The 27,014-nt window shown below is 39.7% G+C and overlaps 7 non-coding genes across 7 annotated transcripts; 4 read left to right on the top strand and 3 right to left on the bottom strand.

Moving 5' to 3' along the window:
- Positions 1-10,294: 10,294 nt before the first annotated feature.
- TRNAS-GCU (transfer RNA serine (anticodon GCU)) lies at positions 10,295-10,365 on the bottom strand. Its single transcript has one exon. It is a non-coding gene; the product is annotated as a tRNA-Ser (tRNA).
- Positions 10,366-10,529: 164 nt separating this feature from the next.
- On the top strand, positions 10,530-10,602 carry TRNAK-CUU (transfer RNA lysine (anticodon CUU)). Its single transcript has one exon. It is a non-coding gene; the product is annotated as a tRNA-Lys (tRNA).
- Positions 10,603-10,839: 237 nt separating this feature from the next.
- TRNAK-CUU (transfer RNA lysine (anticodon CUU)) lies at positions 10,840-10,912 on the top strand. The gene has a single exon. It is a non-coding gene; the product is annotated as a tRNA-Lys (tRNA).
- Positions 10,913-16,746: 5,834 nt separating this feature from the next.
- Positions 16,747-16,818, bottom strand: TRNAG-GCC (transfer RNA glycine (anticodon GCC)). The gene has a single exon. It is a non-coding gene; the product is annotated as a tRNA-Gly (tRNA).
- A 328-nt stretch (positions 16,819-17,146) lies between these two features.
- On the top strand, positions 17,147-17,219 carry TRNAK-CUU (transfer RNA lysine (anticodon CUU)). Its single transcript has one exon. It is a non-coding gene; the product is annotated as a tRNA-Lys (tRNA).
- Positions 17,220-17,455: 236 nt separating this feature from the next.
- Positions 17,456-17,528, top strand: TRNAK-CUU (transfer RNA lysine (anticodon CUU)). The gene has a single exon. It is a non-coding gene; the product is annotated as a tRNA-Lys (tRNA).
- Positions 17,529-18,203: 675 nt separating this feature from the next.
- TRNAG-GCC (transfer RNA glycine (anticodon GCC)) lies at positions 18,204-18,274 on the bottom strand. Its single transcript has one exon. It is a non-coding gene; the product is annotated as a tRNA-Gly (tRNA).
- Between the last annotated feature and the right edge of the window lie 8,740 nt (positions 18,275-27,014).

The raw sequence follows: 27,014 nt of genomic DNA, 5'->3' as shown, positions 1-27,014 counted from the left end.
AAGGTTGGAGGGAGCAAAATTTTTCACAAAATTGGACTTAAGAGGAGCCTATAATCTCATCCGAATTAGATCTGGAGATGAGTGGCTCACAGCGTTTCGAACAAGATACGGATTGTTCGAATACGTCGTGATGCCTTTTGGGCTCTGCAACGCGCCCGCAACTTTCCAGCACTTAATTAATGACATTTTTAGGGACATATTAGATGTCTTTATTGTCATCTATCTGGATGATATTTTAATTTATTCCAAGACCTATCAGGAACACATTTCCCATGTTAGACAAGTTTTATCAAGGCTCAGAGGTAACCACTTGTATGCTAAGGCTGAGAAATGCCTGTTCAATTCACAGACCATATCCTTTCTGGGATATGAAATTTCTCCTTCAGGTATCCATATGGAACAAAAAAAGGTTGATGCAGTTTTAAATTGGCCCATACCAACAACTAAACGTCAAGTTCAGTCCTTCATGGGTTTTGCGAATTTCTACCGCAAATTTATTAAAAATTTCTCCAAACTTGCTCTTCCTTTAACTGTTCTAACAAAAAATAATTCACATTTCAGGTGGACTAAAGAAGCACAATCCGCTTTTGATTTGTTCAAACAAAAGTTCACTTCAGCACCAATACTCCGTTTTCCTGACCCTAATCTACAATTTGTTCTTGAGGTGGACGCCTCAAATTCTGCTATTGGCGCTGTTCTCTCCCAAAGAGAAAACTTGTCAAAACCGTTACATCCTGTGGCTTTTTACTCCAAGACTTTGAATAGTGCGGAACAAAACTATCCTATTGGTGACAAAGAACTCTTAGCCATAAAACTCTCCCTGGAACACTGGCGACACCTCCTTGAAGGTACTTCCATTCCTACACTCATCTATACAGATCATAGGAACCTGCAGTACTTGAAGGCCACTAGAACCTTGTCAGCCAGACAGGTTCGCTGGAATCTCTTTTTCTCTCGTTTTAATTTCCTCATCACATACCATCATGCTGGAAAGAACCAAAAAGCTGACGCATTATCCCGGTTACCCACAAGTCTTCCACATCAAACGACCGACCAATCCATCATACCAAAAGAAAACTTCATTTCTTTTACTCTCGAAGTCTCATCTAACCTTAAAAAGGAACAGTTGGCCGACTCTACAAAGCCATCACACCTTCTTCAACTTAATACTCAAGGACTTTATTCTCATGATTCAAAGATATATGTTCCACCTTCCCTCAGACTCATTCTCCTTCAATCTGTACATGATTCACCTCTAGCTGGTCATCCAGGTATCCATAAAACTCTCGATCTAGTAAAAAGGGATTACTGGTGGCCTCATATGGCAACTGAAGTTAAGAACTATGTAAACTCTTGTCTTAATTGTACCATTTCAAAAAGGGAAAAACACTCTCCCTATGGGTTGCTTTTGCCTTTGCCTACTCCAAAGAATCCATGGTCTGAGATTGCTTTAGACTTTATTGTAGATTTGCCAGTCTCTTCAAAGAATACCACCATCCTTGTCGTTGTAGATCTCTTCACGAAGATGTGCCATTTCATCCCCTTCTCCAAACTTCCTACCGCTTTGGAGACAGTACATTTGCTTCTCAAACATATTGTTAAGTATCATGGACTTCCCACTTCAATCCTCAGTGATCGTGGCAGTCAATTTTCTAGCAGACTATGGTACCATTTCTGTAAAACTTTATCTGTTGAGAGAAAGTTAACTACTGCTTACCACCCGCAATGTAATGGTCAAACTGAACGTTGTAACCAGTGGTTGGAACAATTTTTAAGACTCTTCTGTTCCTCTCAACAACATCTTTGGAGTGACTTCCTGCATTACGCTGAATTTTGTTACAACAACACTATTCATTCCACTACTGGTCAAACTCCCTTCTTCGCAAACTACGGTTTTCACCCCAAGTTTCACATCCTACCATCTTCTACCGTTCCAGTATCTAGTATATCAGATTTGTCTGATTCCATCTCTTCCAACTTTAAAACCATCGAGTCCAACATCATAGCAGCAAAACAACTCCAGAAACAGTATTATGATCGCCGCAGAACTCCTCCTCCTGTCTACACAAAAGGTGATCTCGTCTGGCTATCCACCAAACACCTAAGTTTGAAAACCCCTTCGAAAAAACTTTCTCCGTTGTTCATTGGTCCATACCCTGTTGAACTCGTCATTAATGCCAATGCTGTCCGGCTTAAATTACCCGATAATTTAAGGGTTCATCCCACATTCCATGTATCCCTTCTCAAACCCTATAAGGATCTCAGGGATTTCTCTTTACAAACGTCTCTTCCACCTATTTCTCTCGACCCTGAAATGGAGTATGAAGTTCACTCAATCCTGGATTCCCGTTTCCGCAGGGGACGTATTGAATATCTTGTTCGTTGGAAGGGTTTCTCTACAGATGATGATCCCTGGGAACCAGCTACCAACATATCCGCTCCTCGTTTGATATCTCATTTCCACCAGAGACATCCGGATCGTCCTGGGCCTTGAGCCTCTGGAGTGGCTCCTTGGAGGGGGGATTCTGTCAGGATAATGGCATACTTATTCTCTGCACTGTCCCTTTAAAGCATCCTGCTCCCATTAACATCAGCCTATTTAAGGCCCCTCCCAGCATTTTCACATTGCTTAGTATTGAAGTTTGTTTTAAACCTTAACCTGAGCCTGCTCTCTGTGAGATTTATCATACTACTTCTGTTTGTTGGATTCCTCTACTCCACCTAACTGGATTCCTGTTGTCATCCTCTCCTACCTGCCTGCTTCTCCCTCAGAAGATTCAGCTATTTCAAAAGCCTCACTCCTACCTTTACCTCTAACCCAGTTTCCCCTGCAGCTCACCGGCCTTGGGATTCACCTTTCACGGAGCTCCGCTTCCTCATGCTGTGACGTCATCAGCCAGCTGCTACTGAGCTTCCTTGCTCCCTCTGGCAAGTCGCCATTACAACCCAGTGTTTGCAACTATCATTATAACAGTTCTGTTAGCGGTAAGCCAGTCTCTGAATTTTTACTTTGCTGCTATACTCTAAGATTAGTATCTCAGTTGCTGCTGTTATTTCTCTGACTTTTAGTTCATTCCCTCATATCCTGCTGTTTTACCGTAACTCTGTTCACAATAGCAATTGCTTATTTTTTCTATGATCATAGTACCAATTTTTCCTTGCTTATTTAATTTTTACCTTTATTAATGTTAAAATCTCAGGTTTATCTGGGCATACCCCTGCTGCATTTACTCTCTCACAGTGACTACCCAGACACATGTGGCAGCCATAGGGAATATGCTCAATTACTGCCTGTATACTAACACTTTGCAATAAGGAATAAGGTTTTACATAGCTGCCTAATTCCTAAATTTTGTTTTACCTTTTCACTCTGTTGCAAACAACCATACAATTTTTATTGTTTTTTCATTCCAGCAGTTGTGGTCTTAATAACTAAGCTGCACACATTTTTTCTTTCTTAGTTGTGCCTGACATGCGTGGCCACGCAGGCGCTATCAAGATCACCGATGCTCTCTCCTGCTTGATCTTGGCAATCAGACGAGGGAGCAGAGGAAACGGTGGAAACACATAAGCCAGGTTGAAAGACCAGGGCGCTGCTAGAGCATCTATCAGCGTCGTCTTGGGATCCCTGGACCTGGATCCGTAACAAGGAAGCTTGGCGTTCTGGCGAGACGCCATGAGATCCAGTTCTGGTTTGCCCCAACGATGAATCAATTGTGCAAACACCTCCGGATGGAGTTCCCACTCCCCCGGATGAAAGGTCTGACGACTTAGAAAATCCGCCTCCCAGTTCTCTACACCTGGGATATGGAAAGCTGTGAATCTCTGACCAGCGAATTATCTTTGAGACGTCTAACATCGCTAGGGAACTCCTTGTTCCCCCTTGATGGTTGATGTAAGCCACAGTCGTGATGTTGTCCGACTGAAATCTGATGAACCTCAGAGTTGCTAACTGAGGCCAAGCCTGAAGAGCATTGAATATCGCTCTCAGTTCCAGAATATTTATTGGAAGGAGTGACTCCTCCTGAGTCCACGATCCCTGAGCCTTCAGGGAGTCTGTGTAATCCCCATTCCACTGACTGAGCATGCAGAGTTGCAGCGGTCTGAAATGTAGGCGTGCAAACGGCACTATGTCCATTGCCGCTACCATTAAGCCGATTACTTCCATGCACTGAGCCACTAAAGGGCGAGGAATGGAATAAAGAACACGGCAGGAATTTAGAAGTTTTGATAACCTGGACTCCGTCAGGTAAATTTTCATTTCTACAGAATCTATCAGAGTCCCTAGGAAGGAAACTCTTGTGAGGGGGGATAGAGAACTCTTTTCCTCGTTCACCTTCCACCCATGCGACCTCAGAAATGCCAACACTATGTCCGTATGAGACTTGGCAATTTGGAAGTTTGATGCCTGAATCAGGATGTCGTCTAAATAAGGGGCCACTGCTATGCCCCACGGCCTTAGGACTGCCAGAAGCGGCCCCAGAACCTTCGTAAAAATTCTTGGGGCTGTAGCTAACCCAAAGGGAAGAGCTACAAACTGGTAATGCCTGTCTAGGAAGGCAAACCTGAGAAACCGATGATGATCTTTGTGTATTGGAATGTGAAGATAAGCATCCTTTAAATCCACTGTAGTCATGTATTGACCCTCCTGGATCATAGGTAGGATGGTACGAATAGTCTCCATCTTGAATGATGGAACGCTGAGGAATTTGTTTAAGATCTTTAGATCCAAAATTGGTCTGAAGGTTCCCTCTTTTTTGGGAACCACAAACAGATTTGAGTAAAATCCCTGTTCCTGTTCCTCCTTTGGAACTGGATGGATCACTCCCATAACTAGGAGGTCTTGTACACAGTGTAAGAATGCTTCTCTCTTTATCTGGTTTGCAGATAATTGTGAAAGGTGAAATCTCCCTTTTGGGGGGGAAGCCTTGAAGTCCAAAAGATATCCCTGGGATATAATTTCCAACGCCCAGGGATCCTGGACATCTATTGCCCACGCCTGGGCGAAGAGCAAAAGTCTGCCCCCTACTAGATCCGTTATCGGATAGGGGGCCGTTCCTTCATGCTGTCTTAGAGGCAGCAGCAGGCTTTTTGGCCTGCATACCTTTGTTCCAGGCCTGGTTAGGTCTCCAGACCGTCTTGGACTGAGCAAAAGTTCCCTCTTGTTTTGCATTAGAGGAAGTTGATGCCGCACTTGCCTTGAAGTTTCGAAAGGCACGGAAATTAGACTTTTTGGCCCTTGATTTGGACCTATCCTGAGGAAGGGCATGACCTTTTCTTCCAGTGATATCAGCAATAATCTCCTTCAAACCAGGCCCGAATAGGGTCTGCCCCTTGAAGGGAATGTTAAGCAGCTTAGACTTTGAAGTAACGTCAGCTGACCATGATTTAAGCCATAGCGCTCTGCGCGCCTGGATAGCAAAACCAGAATTCTTAGCCGTTAGTTTAGTCAAATGAACAATGGCATCAGAAACAAAAGAATTGGCTAGCTTAAGTGCTCTAAGCTTGTCAAGTATGTCATCCAATGGAGTCGCTACCTGTAAAGCCTCTTCCAGAGACTCAAACCAGAACGCCGCAGCAGCAGTGACAGGAGCAATGCATGCAAGGGGCTGTAGGATAAAACCTTGTTGAATAAACATTTTCTTAAGGTAACCCTCTAACTTTTTATCCATTGGATCTAAGAAAGCACAACTGTCCTCGACAGGGATAGTAGTACGCTTTGCTAGAGTAGAAACTGCTCCCTCCACCTTTGGAACTGTCTGCCATAAGTCCCGTGTGGTGGCGTCTATTGGAAACATTTTTCTAAAAATAGGAGGGGGAGAGAACGGCACACCTGGTCTATCCCATTCCTTAGTAATAATTTCTGTAAACCTTTTAGGTATTGGAAAAACATCAGTGCACACCGGCACTGCATAGTATTTATCCAGTCTACACAATTTCTCTGGCACTGCAATTGTATCACAGTCATTCAGAGCAGCTAAAACCTCCCTGAGTAACACGCCGAGGTGTTCAAGCTTAAATTTAAATGTAGAAATATCAGAATCAGGTTGCATCATCTTCCCTGAGTCAGAAACATCACCCACAGAAAGAAGCTCTCCTTCTTCAGCTTCTGCATATTGTGAGGCAGTATCAGACATAGCTCTTAAAGCGTCAGTATGCTCTGTATTTCGTCTAACTCCAGAGCTATCTCGCTTTCCTCTAAATTCAGGTAGTCTGGCTAATACCGCTGACAGTGTATTATCCATGACTGCCGCCATGTCTTGTAAAGTAAACGCTATGGGCGCCCTGGATGTACTTGGCGCCATTTGAGCGTGAGTCCCTTGAGCGAGAGTCAAAGGATCTGACACGTGGGGAGAGTTAGTCGGCATAACTTCCCCCTCATCAGATTCCTCTGGTGATAAATTTTTTAAAGACAGAATATGATCTTTATTGCTTAAAGTGAAATCAGTACATTTGGTACACATTCTAAGAGGGGGTTCCACCATGACTTTTAAACATAATGAACAAGGAGTTTCCTCTATGTCAGACATGTTTGTACAGACTAGCAATGAGACTAGCAAGCTTGGAAAACACTTTAAATCAAGTTAACAAGCAAATATAAGAAACGGTACTGTGCCTTTAAGAGAAACAAATTTTGTCAGAATTTGAAAAACAGTGAAAAAAGGCAGTAAATCAAACGAAATTTTTACAGTGTGTATAATAAGCTAACAGAGCATTGCACCCACTTGCAAATGGATGATTAACCCCTTAGTTAAAAAAACAGATAAAAAAAAATGATATAAACGTTTTTTAACAGTCACACCAACTCCCACAGCCTTGCTGTGGCATACCCCCCAACTGTCCCGATTTTCGCGGGACAGTCCCGATTTTAGGGGTCTGTCCCCCTGTCCCGGGTTGCTAGCCATCTGTCCCGATTTGCCCCAGGCATTAAAAAAAAAAATTTTTTTTTTTTTTTTTAAATTCTGTTGGGCCCATACTCAGAAGCAGCTGGCTTTGCTCTCACAGGGTTAGATACCTGTTAGATTCCCTGTGGAAAAGGAATGGTGTGTGGGTTAAGCAGGAGTAAGAAGGCTGTATACACTCTGACCACGGGTAATGGTGACCTCTCTAACCTACCTCTGGTAGTGATGATAATAATACTAGCATGCCTTCAGTTTTATACAATGAGCAGTGCTAATACCAGGGTAACGGACAGTGGCAGCCGCAGACTGCCAGCTAATGTGCTTGCCAACCCCAGGATCCCATACAATAAATTATAGATACCCATATATGATGTAGTGTGTGTGTCTATCTGTATCCATAACTGTGTGTGTGTATCTGTATGTATAAGTTTATGCTATGTAGTGTGTGTGTGTCTGCATGTATAAATGTAAGCTATGTAGTGTGTGTATGTGTATCTGCATGTATATGTGTATGCTATGTAGTGTGTGTGTGTCTGCATGTATAAGTGTATACTATGTAGTGTCTGTGTATCTGCATGTATAAGTGTATGCTGCATGTATAAGTGTATGCTATGTAATGTGTGTGTATCTGCCTGTATAAGTGTATGCTATGTAGTGTGTGTGTATCTTCATGTGTAAGTGTATGCTATGTAGTGTGTGTGTATCTTCATGTGTAAGTGTATCCTATGTAGTGTGTGTATCTTCATGTGTAAGTGTATGCTATGTAGTGTGTGTGTATCTGCATGTGTAAGTGTATGCTATGTAGTGTGTGTGTATCTGCATGTGTAAGTGTATGCTATGTAGTGTGTGGGTATCTGCATGTGTAAGTGTATGCTATGTAGTGTGTGTGTATCTGCATGTGTAAGTGTATGCTATGTAGTGTGTGTGTGTATCTGCATGTGTAAGTGTATGCTATGTAGTGTGTGTGTATCTGCATGTATAAGTGTATGCTATGTAGTGTGTGTGTATCTGCCTGTATGTGTATGCTATGAAGTGTGTGTGTATCTGCATGTATAAGTGTATGCTATGTAGTGTATCTGCATGTGTAAGTGTATGCTGTGTAGTGTGTGTGTGTGTATCTGCATGTATAAATGTGTACAATGTAGTGTGTGTGTGTATCGGCATGTATAAGTGTATGCTATGTAGTGTGTATCTGTATGTGTAAGTGTATGCTATGTAGTGTGCTACTGTGCATTTTTGCTGACTTTAAAGGCCAGAATTTAGAATATTAATAAGGAATGCAGAGAGCAAAAAAAATATGTGTGTGTCTATCTGTATCCATAACTGTGTGTGTGTATCTGTATGTATAAGTTTATGCTGCATGTATAAGTTTATGCTATGTAATGTGTGTGTATCTGCCTGTATAAGTGTATGCTATGTAGTGTGTGTGTGTCTGCATGTATAAGTGTATACTATGTAGTGTCTGTGTATCTGCATGTATAAGTGTATGCTGCATGTATAAGTGTATTCTATGTAATGTGTGTGTATCTGCCTGTATAAGTGTATGCTATGTAGTGTGTGTGTATCTTCATGTGTAAGTGTATGCTATGTAGTGTGTGTGTATCTTCATGTGTAAGTGTATCCTATGTAGTGTGTGTATCTTCATGTGTAAGTGTATGCTATGTAGTGTGTGTGTATCTGCATGTATAAGTGTATGCTATGTAGTGTGTGTGTATCTGCATGTGTAAGTGTATGCTATGTAGTGTGTGTGTATCTGCATGTGTAAGTGTATGCTATTTAGTGTGTGTGTATCTGCATGTGTAAGTGTATGCTATGTAGTGTGTGTGTATCTGCATGTATAAGTGTATGCTATGTAGTGTGTGTGTATCTGCCTGTATGTGTATGCTATGAAGTGTGTGTGTATCTGCATGTATAAGTGTATGCTATGTAGTGTGTGTGTATCTGCATGTGTAAGTGTATGCTGTGTAGTGTGTGTGTGTGTATCTGCATGTATAAATGTGCACTATGTAGTGTGTGTGTGTATCGGCATGTATAAGTGAATGCTATGTAGTGTGTATATGTATGTGTAAGTGTATGCTATGTAGTGTGCTACTGTGCATTTTTGCTGACTTTAAAGGCCAGAATTTAGAATATTAATGGGGAATGCAGAGAGCAGATTTAAAGAATTTATTATTAAATGTCCAATTAAAAAAATATATATCTTTGCAAAGGCTAATAAAATACATAGCTCACAAAGCCATGTCAGTGGTTTGAGATTGTGTTTGATTTGCTGCCTAAGTGTATTAAAATCTATGACTTTATTTAGAATTTTATTTATATTACTTTGGTCTTATGATTTTTTAAGCCCCGCCCACCATTTTTTTGCCGCGGGGGGGGGGGGTGTCCCTCTTTTGAATTTTGAAATGTTGGGAGGTATGCTGTGGGCCTACCTTCCTCAACAAACGATTTTGGAAAGCCTAAGAGCCCTTTAGAGATGTCCTATAGCATTCAGGGGACTCCTGGAGAAAGCTGGATGTCTCAGTCTGTAAAAGTTGCTGTGCAAAAAAAGCGCTAAATTAGGCCCCTCCCACTCATAGTAACACAGTGGAAAGCCTCAGGAAACTGTTTCTAGGCAAATTTAAGCCAGCCATGTGGAAAAAACTAGGCCCCTATAAAGTTTTATCACCAAAGTATATATAAAAACTTTTAAACATGCCAGCAAACGTTTTATATTGTAAATATAAAAGAGTATTACCTCAGAAAGTAAGCATGATACCAGTCGCTATTAAATCACTGTATTCAGGCTTACCTTACATAAATTTGGTATCAGCAGCATTTTCTAGCATTCACATCTTCTAGAAAAATCTTAACTGCACATACCTCATAGCAGGATAACCTGCACGCCATTCCCACGCTGAAGTTATCTCTCTCTTCAGTCATGTGTGAGAACAGCAATGGATCTTAGTTACAACCTGCTAAGATCATAGAAATCACAGGCAGATTCTTCTATTTTTCTGCCTGGAACAAAATAGTACAACTCCGGTACCATTTAAAAATAATACACTTTTGATTGAAGCAAAATAACAGCTACATTTCACCACTTCTCTCTTACTACCTCCATGCTTGTTGAGAGTTGCAAGAGAATGACTGGATATGGCAGTTAGGGAAGGAGCTATATAGACAGCTCTGCTGTGGGTGTCCTCTTGCAACTTCCTGTTGGGAATGAGAATATCCCACAAGTAATGGATGATCCGTGGACTGGATACACCTTACAAGAGAAAGTATGTTAGACTTGTTTATAGTTTTGTTCGATATGTGCAAATTCGGAGTTGTAAAGAAGGTTGTATTCATTTTAAAAAAATGGTGGGAATAAGCACTTCGTAATGTGCAGAGAATTTTTAAAACACTGTAAATGCATTGGCTGGGAATCGAACCAAGGCCTCCGGCATAGCAGGCGAGAATTCTACCACTGAACCACCAATGCCATGTGTCTATTTTGCCGCTCTTTGTTGCTTCCGTCTAAAAGTATGTTATACTTGTAGAAAATTATTACTAATTGACCTGGAAACCAGTAGCAAAGTTCCCAAAGTTCCCAAAGTTCCCAAAGCTCCCAAAGCTCCCAAAGCTCTTAAAGCTCCCAAAGTAGTTCCCTGGCTAGCTCAGTCGGTAGAGCATGAGACTCTTAATCTCAGGGTCGTGGTTTTGAGCCCCACGTTGGGCGTTCCTTTTCAATCATGAAAGGTCAGATACATTTCTATGTTCTAGGCAGAACATTTCAAAAATCATAGCGCATGCATTGACCAGGAATTGAATCTGGGCTTCCTAGAAGGGAAGCGAGAAGTCTGCCACCAATGACATGCGTGAGTTTAGATGCTGCTTCAGTCTAAAAGTATATCAAAATAGTAGAAGGTTATTACTACATTAGCCAGAAAACGCCAGAAAGCAGAACTAGACAGTTGCCCGGCTAGCTCAGTCGGTAGAGCATGAGACTCTTAATCTCAGGGTCGTGGGTTCGAGCCCCATGTTGGGTGTTCCTTTTCAATCATGGCAATCAACAAATGTCCACAGCGCTTCTTAGGTTTACTCAAGATTCTTTATTAGTTACCCAGACATCCAAATGATAAGCGACGTTTCGAGTGACAACCCTTACTCATGCTTTAGCATGAGTAACTAATCTGGGTAACTAATAAAGAATACTTTGTTGGTCGCACTCAGACACTCTACGATTGCATTGCACTCATACAGGTAATACTTCAAATTATATGACTTATAGTTCAGATGCAGGTGATACTCCAAACTGTGTAACAGAAAAAGTGCAAATATGCTCATGTAAGATCCACTGTTGAATAGAGAGCATTACACTCCTGACTTAAGGTATGAATAGTATGGACAGTGAAAAACCAGTATCTAAGCATATAAAGATTACCTGGTGTCCGTTGTATGTCTCTTCATGAGTGATAAGAAAATACCTTATGTCCGTTGTATGTTTCTCCGTGGATATTGAGGCTCCTTGTGTTCGGAAAAAGAGACACTCCTCAGTCTCTTGTGAGAAAAGCTTGAATACTGATAAGAAGATCCGTTACAAGGAATAAACAAACAGCTGCAAACATTGCAAATGAAGGCCGACTTTATTAAAAGTCAAGGTGAAGCCCAGGTACATACAAGCTCGGGAGGGAGCACAGAAAATGAAACGAGCAGGAAACCCGAGCAGGAAACAAGTAAAAAATAAGAATGCAAGTTACAGCAGTAACAAAAAATAACAACCAATGATAATTAGGGAAAATAGAAGTCTGACTACTCCGGTTAATCAGGAGAAGATTACAAGTCGAAAAGAGGTAATGGAAGATCTAAATGTGGTGAATCTATCATCTTCAGTATTGAGCAAGGCAGAAGAAGCAGTGCTTTCCAAAGGATTGGGATTTGCACCAAGCAGGAACTTTGACCTTTTTCAAACGTTAATAGACTTTAATAGGTTCACCCGCAAACTTACCTTAAAGAGACATTTTTCCCTAATGAGTACCCAGGATGGAGAAGAGACGGGCGATGATACCACAGAAGAATTCAATGGAACTGGCATGACTGATGAACCAGTGGGAGCTAGCAATGGGGACATTAATATGGACTTCTTTGATTTTTCTGATCAATGTCATTCTGTTGACCTATTAAAATTAGAGAGTGAGAGTACACGATTCAACATAAATGATCTCAAAATTCCTAAAATTAACTATAAAAACACTAATAAGAATTTTTATCCGATACAAATGAGAGGGGATTTGGTAGATGTATTTCAGGGTCTAGTAGAACAAGATCTTTACCTATTGGCTAAGGATGTAAACACTGAGTCCAGTAAGAAAAGAGGATCTTCAATTAGTAACCTCACAGTAAAGGAACAGAAGGTATTAAAGAAATTGCAAAATAACAACAAGTTGGTCATATTGAATTCAGACAAGGGAGGGAGTGTAGTAGTGCAAAATAGGTCCCAATACACTCAGGAAGCACTAAGACAGTTGAGTGATGTAGAAACATATTGCAAAATCACATTTAATCCAATGATGAAGTTCACTCAGGATTTAGAAAGGTTTCTGAAATGCTATGTAGGGAAAGGTATCATTACACTACATACAGCAGAAAGTTTGAAAGTAGACTTTCCAGTGACACCAGTTTTTAAACACCTGCCGAAAATACACAAGTCTATGATTGCTCCCCCAGGACGCCCAATTATTTCGGGAATTGGGTCACTGGGGGAGAGACTGGGAGCCTATGTTGACACTATACTCCAACCCATAGTCCAGATTACCCCTGCATATGTGAGGGACACGAAACATGTTTTACGATTACTAGACACTATAGATATAAGTGAGGGAGACGTCTTACTAACGGTAGATGTAGCCTCACTGTATTCGTGCATCCCGCACTCTCAGGGACTACAGTCCTTGGAACAAATGTTAAAACTATATACAGACTTTGATGGCAGATTTATAGAGTTCGTATGTGAGGGGGTGAGATTCTTATTAACCCACAATTGCTTCTCATTTGAAGGAGAATATTATGTTCAAAACCAAGGCACAGCCATGGGAGCGAAATTCGCTCCCTCATATGCGAATCTATACTTAACAAATTACGAACTTGAAAAAATCTTCTGTGAAGGTAACCCTTTTAAATCAAATATTAAAATGTATCGCAGATTTATCGATGACTTGATAATCATCTGGAGAGGGGGAGTAGAATTAATTGAAGAGTTCATGGCATATCTGAACCATAATGATCAGAATTTAAATTTCACTTACACTGTGTCAGACACTAGTATATCATTTTTAGATATTGAATTGGTATTAGATTTTGACTTGCAAAAGATCACCACATCAACTTTTAGGAAATCTACCTCAGGGAACACCATACTTCGGGCTGATTCCCATCATCCCGCCCATTTAAAGAGGGCTATCCCTAAGGGGCAATATATGCGTCTTAGACAAAATTTTACCCATTTAGATGTGTATAAGGAACAAGCTGCATCATTATCTGAACGTCTTGTCATTAGAGGATATGACAGAACTATCCTCTCACAAACCAGTAAAGCAGTAGAAGTAATGAGTAGGGAAGAACTATTGAGGGACAGTAACAAGAATCGTAGGAAAGGGAATGCACAAAATCTCAATAGGTCAGAAGGCCCTATTACATTCACCACCAGTTATAGTAAGCAGTTTGAGCAAATTAATCGTATTATAAGAAAGTATATACCAGTTTTGGAGAAAGATATTCTCCTCCAAGAGGTGGTAAGGAAACAGGGAATCAGATGTGTCAGCAAAAGAGCTAAGACAATTGGTAATCATTTAACGAGGGATTTCTCAAAGAAAGAGGTAACAACATGGCTACCAAGTCAAACTGGTTTTTTCAAGTGCAAAAGAATACCATGTAAAAGTTGTGATTTTGTCATAACAGGTGATTCTTTCAAATCTACTGTCACTGGTAAAACCTTTGAAATTAGATATAGAATGACTTGTCATTCTAATTTTGTGGTTTATCTTATCACATGTAATCTGTGCAATAAACAATATGTGGGTAGAACCACAAGACTGCTCAAAGATCGAATCCGAGAACACTTGTTATCTATTAAACAAGACCCTCCGAAAACTCCGATAGCAAAACATTTTGTGACACACTTCAATACTATGGGAATACCGATTAATGATACTAATATAGGCACAGTGTTAGGGTTTCAAGGAATCGACAAAGCGATCAAAAGTGTTAAAGGAGGTGACAGGGTAGCTGCATTAAACAGAAAAGAGGCCTTTTGGATCTTCAACCTATCCACAGGAGTCCCACTGGGAATAAATAAAATTACAGATCTCAGATACTTCGTAGACTAATGTATCTAGATAAACATAGTTTAGAAATAGCAAATGTGATCTATTAACCCCCACACATAACATCTGGATAGGGATTGCAGCAGATGTTGGTATAGCAATCTGTTGGTTCCGAGTCTTCAAATTCTAAATCCCCTGAGAGTACGACCCTCCATAACTATACTTTGTAGAAAGGAAGTTAGCATATATACACAACCCAAGAATATTCATAATGAGTCATACATAGTTTTATAAGGAGAAGTATTTTCTATATTTAAGCAGGATACTGATGTATAGGAGGTACACAATATATATAACAATTACCCCTTTGGTATGACAAGATAGTTATTAACTATAATATTAATTCTAATGAGGGAATCTTAATCGACTTTAATCTTAATTATAATTCTATTAGTGAGTGGTCTAGTCACGTTAAAGTTAATATACATTCATACTCATTTGTTAGTTCACAGCTTTAAAAGACACATTAATCACACACTAATTGTTATAGTTAGTACAGTAAGTGTTCGTGAATCACAGAAGTTACCTACACACAACAATAGTGAATACAATGATAATAAGATATTGTCAAATTATACATTTTTATTTTTTAACAACACTTTATGCACCGAGATCACCAAATGTTGTCACAATCTCTTAAGTAATTTTCACAATTTTCATCAATTTTAATTAATTTTATTTCATTTTTAGTCACAAAGATTAGGGTATAGAAGGAATTAGATTCTAAATAGAGTCAGTCACTATATTAAACATCAGCATACACAGACACGTAGCTCACACAATGTCAAGAAATATGTTATAATTAAGATTAGAGGCCCCATATCTATATCTAAGTTTATAATATTTGGGTAGCGTATTAGGTGGAGCAACGATTGGAATAACAATATATATAATACATAATACACTATATACATATACAGGTACACTGAGTTAAACCAGTCAACTAGGACACCAAATAACTCCACTTCCTTTGAAATATTTTGAAATATTTTGAAATATTTGAAATATTTAGAATACAAAGTAGAATGTTATGACATGAAATGATAAACAAAACAAATGAAACCTAGTAAAGTAAAATAAAATAAAATACTTATAATTAGGTAGAAGCATACACAACTCGTAGTTACGTTTCATAAAAGGGGAATTTTTGGATATCTAAATATCCGTACATATATATATAATTATTATATGGTTCAGTTCTAGATCCTGGGAATTTCTTTTCCCTCTCAGTGCTTGATTCAATAGGTTTGTGAAATACTATCAAGTAACATGAGAATAGACTTAGATGTCAGGCAAGAAATAGTTTTTTGGTTCAAATTTTATATTTTAAATTTTTTTTTTTTTTTTATATATTTAGTGTGATGTTCCATATTAAAAATGTACATATCTATTAGTAACGAACTGTTACGTATTTGTCTTATCTGTTGTATTTGCGATAATATGCAATCATTAGCGGATGCCTTGTGGTCTTGTCGTAAACAGTTAACGGACTGACAGCGGTACTTGTGGATACAAGATCCATATACTAAAAATGCATATTAAACTGTGAGCCACCGTTTGCGCATGACCGCAATGGCTGGATACGATCAGACCAGGAATGCAGACAGCCGAATGTGATTAACCTAAGACAACAGGTGAGCTGCAACACAGGTGAGCGTACGTAACAGGAAGTAATACATGTTTAAAAGAACCAAGTGTTTTACTGTTTGTAAGTCCCTGACGAAGTGCCTCCGGGCAGGAAACGCGTCGGACGTTTCATTTTCTGTGCTCCCTCCCGAGCTTGTATGTACCTGGGCTTCACCTTGACTTTTAATAAAGTCGGCCTTCATTTGCAATGTTTGCGGCTGTTTGTTTATTCCTTGTAACTAATAAAGAATCTTGAGTAAACCTAAGAAGCGCTGTGGACATTTGTTGATTGCTGTGGATCTAAGGGATTGTTGTAGAGTCCCTGTCCTACGTGCGCAGACCAAAGAGGTTGCTGTCTCACTACAAACACTTTCTGTATACCTTTTCAACCATGGGTTGCCATTTTCCTATTCCTCTCTGATAATGATATCTAATTCAGACATATGATAGAAGCCCTAAAAAATAGGAAAACAAAAGTATGATTCTTCATTTTTTCATTTCTAAACTGTTCTCTCTCTCTCTCTCTCCATATTGAAATACATAAAATTATTGGGAATCAATTGATGTTGGTGCAACAAATGAACTCTTTGATATTTGTATCCACATAAAAAGATATTGAGTGTGACATTTTTGGCTGAATAGTTTTCTAGTGTTAAACCAATTGTTGCTAGTACAATTTCAGTTTTGTACCTGGCTGTTTTTTTTAATTTGAGCTTTGTTTAACTGTAATGTTTTCAAAACTTTTGGCTATCATTTGTCCTATGGTTTTGTTTGAAATGTGCAAATTTGTAGTTGTAAAGAAGGTTGTATTTCTTTCAAAGTAAGGTGGGAATAAGCGCTTAGTAATGTGCAGAGAATTTTAAAAACATTGCACATGAATTGGCCGGGAATTGAACCCGGGCCTCCCGCGTGGCAGGGCGAAAATTCTACCACTGAACCACCAACGCCTTATTTCTATTTTGCCGCTCTTTGCTGCTCCCTGCTAAAAGTATGTTAGACTTGTTTATAGTTTTGTTCGATATGTGCAAAATCGGAGTTCTAAAGAAGGTTGTATTCATTTTAAAAAAAGGTGGGAGTAAGCGCTTCGTAATGTGCAGAAAATTTTTAAAACACTGTACATGCATTGGCTGGGAATCGAACCACTGAACCACTGAACCACCAATGCCATGCATCTATTTCGCTGCTCTTTGTTGCTTTCGTCTAAAAGTATGTTATACTTGTAGAAAATTATTACTAATTGACCTGGAAACCGTTAGCAAATCTTCCAAAGTAGTTGCCTGGCTAGCTCAGTCTGTAGAACATGAGGCTCTTAATCTCAGGGTTGTGGGTTCGAGCCCCACGTTGGGTTTTCCTTTTCAATCATGAAAGGTCAGATACATTTCTATGTTCTAGGCAGAACATTTAAAAAATCATAGCACATGCGTTGACCAGGAATTGAATCGGGGCCTCCTAGGAGGGAAGCAAGAATCTACCACCAATGACATGCGTGAGTTTAGATGCTGCTTCAGTCTAAAAGTATATCAAAATAGTAGAAGGTTATTACTACATTAGCCAGAAAATGCCAGAAAGCAGTACTAGACAGTTGCCCGGCTAGCTCAGTCGATAGAGCATGAGACTCTTAATCTCAGGGTTGTGGGTTCGAGCCCCACGCTGGGCGATCCTTTTCAATCATGGGTTGCCATTTTCCTATTCCTCTCTTCTGCATTTCTCCAATGTACTAAGCCTACATCAGGCTTGGAAAAAACAATCTTGATCAGAATTACGAGATAATGCACTTTTAATTTCCTGAATATAATTTAGAAAGAGTTTTCCTAAACCTCCTGAATCTTTTATCATGAATTTACTAGATTATTTATTAAATTGACAATGATATCTAATTCAGACATATGATAGAAGCCCTAAAAAATAGGAAAACAAAAGTATGATTCTTCATTTTTTCATTTCTAAACTGTTCTCTCTCTGTCTGTCTCTCTCTCTCTCTCTCCATATTGAAATACATAAAATTATTGGGAATCAATTGATGTTGGTGCAACAAATGAACTCTTTGATATTTGTATCCACATAAAAAAGATATTGAGTGTGACATTTTTGGCTGAATAGTTTTCTAGTGTTAAACCAATTGTTGCTAGTACAATTTCAGTTTTGTACCTGGCTGTTTTTTTAATTTGAGCTTTGTTTAACTGTAATGTTTTCAAAACTTTTGGCTATCATTTGTCCTATGGTTTTGTTTGATATGTGCAAATTTGTAGTTGTAAAGAAGGTTGTATTTCTTTCAAAGTAAGGTGGGAATAAGCACTTAGTAATGTGCAGAGAATTTTAAAAACATTGCATATGCATTGGCCGGGAATCGAACCCAGGACTCACGCGTGGCAGGCGAGAATTCTACCACTGAACCACCAATGCCTTATTTCTGTTTTGCCGCTCTTTGCTGCTCCCTGCTAAAAGTATGTTAGACTTGTTTATAGTTTTGTTCGATATGTGCAAATTCAGAGTTGTAAAGAAGGTTGTATTCATTTTAAAAAAAGGTGGGAATAAGCACTTGAATGTTATGAGCTGCTTATTCTATTTTCATTATTTTATATGTTTAACCAAACTTTTCCTTTTCTTTTCTGAACTCTTCTCTGAAACTGCAGATATATTACTTCTGTATTTTCCAGCAATTCACTCCTGACCTAATAAGTGATGTATCTTTAACAACTTGCTTTTAGCCTAATAAGTATGTATCAGTACATCTTAAAGTTATGGCTTCTCCCATACATTGTTTTCTAAATATCTGAAACTCAAGGTAAAATCCAAGGCTTCTCTGTACAGTATCAACTTCTCAATCCAATTAGCCAACTAGCCTCTGGTCACATTCCAAGAAAACATATCTCCCAAATTTTAACATAGAGGACCTGTTTTTTTTCCCTTTCCTAGTAACCACTAATCACGTGAGATTTATTGGCCAATCATTATCAGCCAATTAGCTCTCTGCTTTGTAAGTTACTGTAATAGTATAAAAATGCATGTATATGAAAATGTGTTAGTCTTGCGTTACTGTTTTTTGTGCTGGGACACTGTTGCAACAGTGTAATAAAGATTACCTCTCCTGAGGTGAGCCCTTGTTTGATAAATATGTGGTCTGGACCTCTTTATTACTGCACCTGAGACGAGCTCACTCATGACAGTAACTTGGCGACTCTGGTGGGACGTGCTTCAGGTCGACCTTTCCGTGCCTCCCTGGCTGGGAACCAACATCTGCGTGCACCCATCTGATTCAGGTCTATAGCTTACCTGTGGGAGGTTTTGTCTTGTTGGCCAGGGAGTCCCGGGGGGCATAAGGGAGTACGTCCTGAGGAACAGACCACAAACAATGGACACAATCTACCCCTTGGACCAGTCTGTGAGTGTCTTCTTGTCTTTTGTGTTCATGTACGTGTAATATATGTTGTGGGTCTTTTACCCTGTTTTTGTTTTATATACTGGATCACTATTAAATTCAGTGGGACATCTGTCTGGCAGTTAAACACCATTAGGGTGCCAGCCCACTATAAAATAAAGTTTCAGGTGGTAGGGATTTTACAGAGGCAGAAATAGTGATCCAAGACACATTGTGACTTGAGACTATAGTGCTAATCTCTCCCGCTAAGCAGGGACGTTGAGGTAGTGTCCATCCGGTAACTGCAGGGACTTGATTGACTACAGTGCTAATCTCTCCCGCTAGGCAGGGACGTTGAGGAAGTGTCCGTCCGGTAACTGCAGGGACTTGATTAGGGATTAAAGTGAGGTGTGGATTTTGATGGGTTAAATGGCCCCTGTTTTTGGTCGAATTTTTGTAGACTGGGCACTTTGTCATCAAAATTTACATTCACTTTAAGGAACAGAGATATAATAATGGGATCCCGGTTGTCTAAAGTAGACAAAGACTCTCCCCTTGCTAAAGTATATGCAAATTAGGGAAAACTCAGTACTGCTTGGTTATAAAAAAAATAGACTTTATACTTTGTGCACAGAGCTCTGAGTTTCCTATACTCTCAGCCTTGTTCCTGAATTAAGGTGGCCGAGATTTGGGTCCTTTGAGCTCTCTAAATTAATTGCCCTCCGCAATCTTCTGGTCGATATATGCCCTGACCAGATGGATTACTATTATCTTTTTGAGAATAGTAGGGTTGCAGACGTCAAAACCCAAATGAAAATGTGTTTTCTGTATTACTAAAAGTTTCATGTATGTTAACATTGCTTTAGAATAAATGCTAGGAGTGAAATATTTGAGGTATGCGAGTTGATATGAATTTTGTGTACAATCGCTGCAAAAGAAAGCTGGCCTTGATGTCTGATGCAGGCTAGAGCTGTGTGTATCAGGGATTCTTAGCTAAGAAATTTGACGATGTAATGATTTGCTTGTTATTGCTGTAACTTGGTTTTAAAGTCATATGTATGTTCTTAATTTTGTGTGCCAATAATAGCATTTTTTTTTAGTTTTAAGTGATATTTGTTTTATGCATGGGCTGATAAGAGATTTAATGTGTTTCCATCTGTTTGAGGCATATAAAATATATGCAAGTGAAGTAACTAAGGACTTTGAAAGTGCGATGGTGTGTGTGATATTTGTCACGCTCTAGTAAATATGAGAGATTTTCTGGTATATGATGGGTTAAGTATGTTGTATTTGCAAGAAAAAAAAAACAAAAACAAAAAAAACGTGTCTTGTTTGCCATTGGAGTTCTGCTTCTTTGCTGTATTATGGACTGTGTGTCATTAGATGTATGTATTTGGGTCTGTTTCTTTTGCAATAAATATTTAAGTATACGCAGGTTGTGAAGCAGTGGGGAGGTGGAGTTTTGATGGTAAATAAGACAATAACGTTGAATATGTAATATGATAAATGGTCAGCCCTTATGGGGACAGTACACTGTAAAATTGTTTTTATATTAATGTATTTTCAATGACTTTTTATACAAGCTGCATAGTATAAAATGTAGGAGAAATTGCATTTGCAAGTTTATTTGTAAATATAAAGTAGCTGGTTTTGTGTTTTTTAAAACACAGTTATTGCAATGGGTTGAATTTCAGATAATAAGCATATCCCATTGTGTTCGTTATCTTATATTTGTCTGTAAAACTGGAGCTCAGTGCCTAAGCACAGAGCAATGGAAAATTGTAATTTTATTACTTAAAGGACCAGTTCACTCATGGGAAAGGGGTTCATGAGTAGCAATAACACTGGATTAACAAGAAAAGAAGATAATACATAAAATGTAGTAGTTTGTAAAATATATTATTTTTTTTTAATTTTTTATCTTCTTCTTTGCAGTTCAGCTAAATGTCCCTGGAATGCCCTGATAAAAGGGCAATGCTACAATGCTCTATTACCCCGCCCCATGGCCAATCAAAGTGCTTTAGTAAATGATATGCTAAAGACAGTAAACCTCCAATGTGCACACTCAATCAGCAGCTAACAAAATAAATTAAAATATCACTCCCCACACTTTACATTTAACTGTCTCCGGGAGCATAATAATTGCATAAGACCTGGATGATTTTCTATATTTTTACTTTAGTTTGTTTTACAATAGTTTGGTTACATAATCACCTTGTGCAGACTTTTCCTTGTATATATAGATAATATAAAATCTGTGAGACTAGCAGTGGGAAAAAAAAAGAGTTACATTTGCTTTCCAGCTGATTGAGGCTTCATGCCGATGTGGATTTGACTTCTGAGTTGAATACATACAGGTCTGTGTAAAAGTCTGTTCTAATACAGGAGTGGAATTGCATGTTGCAAACGTTTTTTGTTGTTGTTTTTTTTAAGTTGCAAACTGAGAGATATCACTGACCTGAATGTATTCAAGCTCTAAGAAAAAACTGCTCACTGCTCAACACGGAGTCAGGGGGTGGAGCAAGTGCTATGCACAGAAGGCAGGGAAAGAAAAAAAAATATTTAAAGGGGTATAGGCAAACTGATATAAAATCTGAGATTTCAAAAAATATTTACAGAGAAAGAAAATGAAGTTTATTGTATGCTCAGCAATAGTATATTTAACTATGTCAGCAGTTTCAATTAAAAATTATTTTTAATTTGGGTAAACTGTCCCTTTAACTATCCTGCACCGCACTGTGAGTGTGGTTTCTTATGCTGGCTTGTTTACTTAGGCTGATTGATAGATGAAACTCCAGTATAAAACTTTGACTATAGGTGGGTATACCACAGGCTAAATCAGCTATTTCAAATGCCAAAATAGAGGAATGGAGCTTGTACAGGGACATTCTTTACACATTTATATTCCACACGCAGTACACCTCTTACTCAATCAGACAAATACACAACATTTTTTTAAACCAACGTCTCACTAGGTATGAGACATTGCTTCTTGTACCTTCTAATATCACTATCATCCACTGTACCTCTCTCAACCCAGCAACTTTGTTACCTCTGCCTGATGATAGTACCCCACACTATGACTGTTTATCTGTATCTCTCTTTTCCTCGAAACCAAGGGATGACCTCTCTGATGTGCCTCTACCTAACCTGGATTGGACACTGTTCTGTGATGGAAGTTTGAGGATGGTGAATGTTTCTGGTGCAGTCATGACAGATTCTGTTATAGAGGCCGAGCCCCTCCCATCTCACTACAGTGCCCAAGCGGCTGAGCTACATGCACTCACACTTGCTTGTCAGCTCTCAACGGACAGGTCAGTAAACATTTACACTGATAGTAAATATGCTTTAGGGATTGTATATGCCACTGGTCAATTATGGAAATTAAGGGGTTTTCTAACTTCTGCTGGTACCCAAATTGCCAATGCACCACAAGTTTCTGCACTCCTTGACTGAATCCATTTACCCACTTCCATCTCTGTCATGCATTGCAAAGCACACACCCACTCACAGGAACCCATTTCCCTTTGTAATAGTTATGCTGATCAAATTGCTTAGCATGCAGCTTCTCTGCTATTTATCCTTCTCTCACCCCCACTCACAAACCTCACCCTCTTGACACTACATTGTCTTCTCTTTACACTTCTCTTCCTGAACAAACTGTTCACCTCTGGACTGTTCTTGGTCTTACCTATGACTCTTTTGGTATCTGGTCCACTCCAGATGGATGCCCTGCTCTACCTCAACCGCACCTCTCTCATATGCTATCCTTTCTGCATAACCAAACACACTGAGGTACCACACAACTTGCTGAAACCCTTAACAGACAGTGGTTTGCCCCCCCCCCCATAAAGCTGCAAAATGGGTTGTATTGAATTGTGAGACGTGCTCAATTCAATCCAAGGGGGGAACCTAAAGGCCCACCAGGCGGACACCCATGGGCATTTCAAACTTTTGAATGTTTACAAATTGACTTTTCTGACATACCTCCCTGTAGGGGTTTCAAACATTTACTTGTGATAGTGGACCAACTAACTGGATGGGTCGAGGCCTTTCCTACAAGAACTGTGAAAGTCCAAGAAGTTGCCAAGTGAATGCTAAAAGAACTCATACCCAGGTTTGGCCTCCCAGAGTAATTGAATCTAACAGAGGAAGACATTTCACAAGTAATATTATTCACCAACTGACATTAGCCTTAGGCTTTACTTGGCATCTCCATACCCCTTGTCATCCAGAAAAGCTCAGGCCAAGTGGAAAGAAAGAACCAGACCCTAAAACAGACTATTGCTAAAATTTGTTCTCAAGCAAGCCTTAAATGGGTAGATGCTTTTTGCCCCTGGCACTGTTTGGAACTCGCACAAACCATAGGGGGACCCTCAAGCTCTCACCATATGAACTGTTGTTTGGTAGGCCACCTCCTTTGTATAGTGCCAACACCTTACACCTGCCTGACCTTGCAGTAGGTGATGTATAACTAACTGCTTATCTTTTGCAACTGCAGACATTCTCTCCACAGACATGTCTCTCTCTCTCAGTCTTTGCCATTGGACATGACTGCACATCTCTTCCAGTCAGGTGACTTCATTATAGTCCAGACCTATCAAAAAAGCCACTGCAGCCTCTCTGGAAAGGTCCTTACTGGTTTTGCTGACTACTCCAACAACTATTAAAGTTGCCAAGGTCGACTCTTGGATCCACTACTCCATGTGTAAAAGATACAGCCCAGAAAAAGAAGCAGCCTGCAACGTAGCAAAGAAAGAAGAAGCTGGGGCAACCAAGGCCTCTGAAGAAGGGGTAACCAAGACCCATGACGACGAGTGATTAATTCAGACCCTTCCTGGTTTGAAACTCAGACTAACCAGAAATAGTAAAATCCCACTATCTGAATGAGTGAAACTGAAAGATTTGTCTTCCTTACTCTTATTTTCATTGTCTCACTCCTCTGTTGATATCTTGAGTAACATTCCTCAATATGTCTCCTTTGTTTTGTGTCACACTTTTGACCATGCTCTCTTACTCTATTTCCCAATATGTGTCTTCTGGTCAGTGTGTTTGTCCTAACCCCTTTACTAAATACTCTTGTTCTGGTAACCTTGTATCTGTGGCAGTTTTTCCTCCTACTACTAGCTGCCCGACAAGTAATTATACTCAAAGTTCACAATAAAAGGGTTTTGTTATCCAGTCTATTTGCATAGCCCCACTACTGAATGTGCTTTGAAAATTATGGAGTGGGTAGCTGAGAAACAAAAGTTACCCCTCCTTGCTTGGTGTTCCCATATAACTACCTTTGCCACAACCCCTTCTTACCCCCATTATTCTATTCCCCGTAATGATAATTTACCTAATGCCCAATTGTCCACAGAGAACTATTCTTTAGGTGAATGGGGACTAAACTCACACATTGTCCTACTCCAAACTATAGCCAATCGCACCGAGGGCAATTGTTATATTTGTGCTCGCATTCCCACTCATCATAAGAGGGGCATTCCTCTTATGGGTATTAATGTTGATTTGTTTACCTTTGATTTGTCTACTTTTATTCCTCCAGGTACACCATTGTTCAACGTATCAGGTAATTGTATCTCTTTGGGAGGCACCTCATATGGTACTATCTGCAGGGAAATTGGCCAAGGTACGGTGCGGTTGGGTGCCTCCCTATGTGACTATGTAATCTGCAGTAATGGCACTCATTTCCGGCTAGTAAATTCCTCTGGTATGATCCTAACTGTGAATCATAATCTCACTGCACTTTTTTGTTTCCTCCAGGGCCCCAATTGTACTTTTGTTTCCCCATCCCTTGTACAATCTTTCCTCAGCAGACCACCTCCTGGGTTGTATTGGATATGTGGACAGACAGCGGTGTCAGTCCTCCCTGGTAACTATACAGCCATCTGCTTCCTGGGTGTGGTAACCCCAGCCATCCGTGTTGTCCCCACGCTGCCCTTGGGCCCAATTCTCAATAAACGTGGATCTGGAAGCTCGCTGCCCCCCCTTGTCCAACAGTATGCTGGAGATTCAACTGGTTGAGCTATCCTCCCGGCCGTTGGTGTCTACCTGAATCATCAGGACATCATCATGTTATCTGTGATACTACAGACCTTCATGAATGAGAGTGCAGGAGTTGTTCAGAGTGTGGCCCAAGAGTTGAAGCAGCTTAGACAACTAGCATTGCAGAATAGGATGGCCCTTGATAGGAGGGGAGGGGAGGGGGGGTGTAGTCTTGTGAGCAAAGAATGTTGTACCTATGTTACTGATCAATCACTTAATTTGAGTCACCATCTCACAGTTATTAGGTCCCTATCCCAGGATGTCCAAGATGTGATTGATGACAAATTTGGCCTTGGAGGTATTTTTAACCATCTCTTTGATTGGCTACCTAATTTGGGATGGTTACACTCCCTTTTTCTGTATGGCATTGTTATTATAGTATGCCTTATACTGATGTGTTGCTGTATAAAATGTGTACCTGGTCTAATCTCTACATGCAAGAATGTTTTCACTGTGTCTCATTCTTCTCCCAAATACTTGTTTACCTCTATCCATTTTGAATCTCCCCACCATGTTGAGATCTCTCTTGACCCTGATTTCTTCTGAGTTCACCTACTTCTCTCCTGCTCTATATCTCTTCTGACCTCTTGACCTTACAATGTTATTGCCTAACCACCAGCTGTGCCCTAAATTTCCCTGTCTTATCCCTATGCAGGATGCACTACGTCCCTAGGATCATCTAGAACTTTCCTACATTGGGAAACTGGCCATGGAGAGACCATGGACCATCATCTACCTTGAATTCCTTCACCTCCCAAACATGCCATGATACTGCCTGACAACCCACTATTCACCATCAACTCTGCAAGAATGATGGGGATTGTTAATTTTTGTTAATAAATCTGGGAGGGGATGTTTCTGCACTATGTTATGCCACACACATATGTCATGCCACACACACATATACAGCATAGGAATGTTTAGGTAGTTGTCTACTCCACCCGATGGCGACTAGCGTCCGGCAATAGCGGAATTGCCTACTACCTAATAACTTCACTCCTACCTTGTTTTTGCTTATCCTCTTGTAGTCCTGTGAACCATCTTGGATGCGAGCACCCATGTACTAATAGCATTGTGATTGTCAAACCGCCATGAGTCGCATTTATTTTTTGTGATCGCGGCACTTTGAAGTTTGCGATCAAAGGGGGGAATGTTATGAGCTGCTTATTCTATTTTCATTATTTTATATGTTTAACCAAACTTTTCCTTTTCTTTTCTAAACTCTTCTCTGAAACTGCAGATATATTACTTCTGTATTTTCCAGCAATTCACTCCTGACCTAATAAGTGATGTATCTTTAACAACTTGCTTTTAGCCTAATAAGTATGTATCAGTACATCTTAAAGTTATGGCTTCTCCCATACATTGTTTTCTAAAAATCTGAAACTCAAGGTAAAATCCAAGGCTTCTCTGTACAGTATCAACTTCTCAATCCAATTAGCCAACTAGCCTCTGGTCACATTCCAAGAAAACATATCTCCCAAATTTTAACATAGAGGACCTGTTTTTTTTTCCCTTTCCTAGTAACCACTAATCACGTGAGATTTATTGGCCAATCATTATCAGCCAATTAGCTCTCTGCTTTGTAAGTTACTGTAATAGTATAAAAATGCATGTATATGAAATTGTGTTAGTCTTGCGTTACTGTTTTTTTGTGCTGGGACACTGTTGCAACAGTGTAATAAAGATTACCTCTCCTGAGGTGAGCCCTTGTTTGATAAATATCTGGTCTGGACC

The sequence above is a fragment of the Bombina bombina genome, chromosome 7, assembly GCF_027579735.1.
Source record: "Bombina bombina isolate aBomBom1 chromosome 7, aBomBom1.pri, whole genome shotgun sequence".
NCBI classification, from domain to species: Eukaryota; Metazoa; Chordata; class Amphibia; order Anura; family Bombinatoridae; genus Bombina; species Bombina bombina.
This window is presented reverse-complemented; position numbering and strand designations above follow the sequence as displayed.